The sequence below is a fragment of the Mesitornis unicolor genome, unplaced genomic scaffold (genome assembly GCF_000695765.1).
Source record: "Mesitornis unicolor isolate BGI_N332 unplaced genomic scaffold, ASM69576v1 scaffold51289, whole genome shotgun sequence".
Taxonomy (NCBI): domain Eukaryota; kingdom Metazoa; phylum Chordata; class Aves; order Mesitornithiformes; family Mesitornithidae; genus Mesitornis; species Mesitornis unicolor.
Genome location: NW_010206317.1, coordinates 98,754 through 102,283, shown reverse-complemented (window position 1 = coordinate 102,283; position 3,530 = coordinate 98,754).

The following is a 3,530-nucleotide window of genomic DNA, read 5'->3' as shown; positions in this document are numbered from 1 at the left end:
CTGTGTGACCTGTCCCTGAGGTGTCTGCTTGGAAATGCTCACTCTGCCCCATCACACAGGCTTCCATGTGCCAAAAAAGAGGAAAGCTCTCAGTGCTCGTCCCTCCTCCATGCCCTGTTCCCCTCTGTGGGACTGTGCTGGTGCTTGAAGCACCTTGGCGGCTCCCGGCAGCCTCTGCCCTTGCTGCCTTTGAGCACAGCAACAGCAGCGCAGCCACTAATCTGCTCTTTTATTTGCAGTCTCGATGAAGAAATAAAGGGAGAGAGACAGGGAATAAAAGCAGTAAGTAATGCACAGCTGCTGTGCTTTACATTTCCCATGGCGACAGAAACAAATCGTAGCCTGCATGCACTGCAGCCACGGCCAGAGAGAGAGAAGTTGGGGGAGGTTGTTCTGTTGTGGGGGTTTTTTAGTGGAGCATTTACTTTATTTCCTGTTGGCGTGTCCTCTGTCTGCTCAGCCCAGACCACAGCCCCGTGCTGGCACCACCAAGGGTCCCATTAGTCACATAGCAAGGGCTTGCAGTGGGGCCAGTGTGCAGACAACTTCGGGAGCCCCCCCGGTATGGTCTCTTTCATCCATCACCTCAACATCTGTAACTGCTTTATAAATATTTGAAGGCCTTGTGTTCACGTGCACAGCCTTCTGCAGCAAAGTTTCCCCCCAGCAGAGCGGGCAGGAGACACCAGTTCATCCCAGTGACACGCTGGGACTGGCGGTGGTTGCCCCCCGCCCCATCCCCTCCTCTCCATTTCCAAGGGAAAGGCAATGCCCCCAAGACCCTTATCTCCCCATGCCAGGGTCACTAAACTCATCTGTGACTCCTTCCCCTTTTTCTTTCCTCTTTTACCCCGCTGTGCTGCTGGCAAGGCACTGGCAGCCTCTGCTCTTCAGAGCCTCTGCTCCAGCTCTCTGCTTGTTTTAAGCTCCACGAGGCAGAGAGCCGACCGCCTTTAAAACCACATACATCAATTATCGCCGCAGGGTTTTCGACCTGCTCAAGGGCACAATAGGCAATGCAAATAACACAAATAAAGTGTTTGATATTTAATGATCCCATGGTGGATGGGGAAGATGTGCTCTTGAACAGGAGTCACTTTCTCAAGCCAGTGCAATGCAGAACGACCCCTGTCTTTCATGACTAATTGAGCCCTAATGATTTCCCTTCATCATCCAAAATGAAAACAAAGGATTTAAGGGATGTTTCATTGCGGCACTCTGGGTCCTCCTGCTCATTTATTATTCCCCATTTTAAAAGCTGTGCTTTGACTCATCCTTCTGAACCCGCTTCTCTCTGGTGTTGCTGCTGCTTTTGTAGCTCTGTCCCTTTGCCTCTGACAGCCCAAAAACAGCCACTGTGGCTCATGCAGTCTCTGCCAGGAGTGAAAGCACTCAGACTGTCTTCATTAGTCACATCATCCTTCAAAAACTTGTAGATTTGGAGGCATGGGGGGGACAAACTCACCCCCAGCTTTCATAGGGACAGTGGAAATGCAGGAAAGTGCCAGAGCAGAGTAGATCTTGAAGCAATGATGCTGTGTTCCCCACGGCTAGGGGGCAATGATTTGGGATGAGCTGCTTGCTCACCCTGGCTCCCTGGAAGCAAAGCCATGTGCCCACTCCTGTGCTGAGCCCCATGTTCTAGCAGAGGCACCAACATTAGGGAAAGGTGGCAGGCCAGGAGCAGGACTGGAGAAAATCCTGCAGCCAAATCATTCTGCAAATGGCAACGGCTCAAATCACTGTACAGCTCTTTCTGGCCATTTGCTGTAATTAAGGCTGGGCTCCGAGGTGCCATTGCAGCCCCACGACACATTTCCGAATTGCTGCTCTTCTGCGAAGCCACCTCCAGAGCTGTCCTTGAGCCATCAGTGCTGGGGTTAATTGGAATCGACAGGAAAATTGGCCTCCAGATGGAGAAACATGGACTCCGGGTGCATGTGAGTTGGTGGGAACAGAGCTGCACTCCTGCTGGGGCCCCGATGTCCCCCCGTGTGGCATCCATGGGTGTCAGCCCCCACAAGTGCGGCAGCTGTGACTCAGGAAAGGAAACCCCATGGGCATCAGTACCACCAAGCACACATGGTTCCCCTGTGCCTGTGGGAAAGGCTGAGGATAGATTTGGTCCTTCCAGCTGCCACCTCCCTGCCACCAGCGCTGACACTGAGCTCAGTGGCGAGGTGCTCGTGCGATCTCAAGGGGGATAAAAGCAGTCCCGAAGCCCATTCGCAGGGTGCCAAAACATGAAAGTTGGGTGTTGCAAGAAGAACAGCCGCCCCCCACCGCCCTTGCCCCTCAGAGATGCACCGGCCATGGCACGGAGCTGCAGACTCCCGTCATTTTTCGAAGTATTCCTCGTCTTCTTCAGTGCCATTAATCACACTGTTTTAATTAACAGACCTGAACTGTTGAACAGACCTGTCCTGTGCTAATATGTTATTAATTGGGTCAGGTTGGATGACAGCAATACTGAGCGCCATGCGTCTCTGAGCTCTCCTCTTCTGGTCCAGGCTCATTTCATTTATCTCATCTCCTCCTCAGTGTCACAGGGGCCCCGTTTGCTTTTTCCCTCTCTGCCCACCTTCGAGGTAATCTGATACATTTTCTGCATTGTCTGGTATCAGCTACACACTGGAGAGAGTCGGATCTAATTTACAGTACTCTACTTTCCCAAGAAAAATCAATGATTGTTTACATTACTATCTTACAATCCTTATTTTAAAGCAATTCATGGCAGGGCCCATGCTATTAATTTTATTAAGCCATTATTAGTGGGCAGATATTATTCTGCTCCATTGATCCTAAGTTGATGCAATTACCACTTACAAAGCTAGCACCGTATGTCTGAAAATTTCAATTCTGTTCACAACCTGAAGCTGTATGTTAAAGTCGTGCCAAGCCAGATGCTGGTGGTGGAAATCAGGGAGTCTGATGCATTTCTGAGCTGATTCAAAACAGACAAGGAACTGCCCAAAATTTATAACTTAAATCCTTTTAAAGCCTGGACCTAAGTCATTCCCGAAGGCACCATGCCAAAGGGACAGACTTATTCAGATACTCTTTTCAAACCTCCCAGGCCCTATAGTTCGTAGAAATCCCATCATCGTGGATTACTGGCTAACTGAAACATCCTCTGATGTGAATGGGAAATTTTACACATGAAACTAATTTTAGCTCTATCTGCACAGAAAATAGGCCAAAAGCCAGGACAGGCCCATGTCCAGCTGAGTGTGTGTTTCAGTCTTTGCAGAGATGAGCTTCACCCAGAGGCCTCAGATTTTCTTCTCGTCTTCTCTATGTAAAAAATTAATAGCAGAGCAGTGTAGAAAAACTGAGTGATACAAAATGGTACAGATCACACAGCTCTCAAACATCTCCAGGAAATCCAGCAGCACGGAGTGACCATCTGATCCTTAGAGCTGTGAGGGGTTACTGCAGGGCAGGAGGGTACAAGAATCCCCATCATGATGTGCATCCCACTGAGAGGCCATGTGGGTGCCCAATGTGGCTCACAAGGCACAAAAACTTCT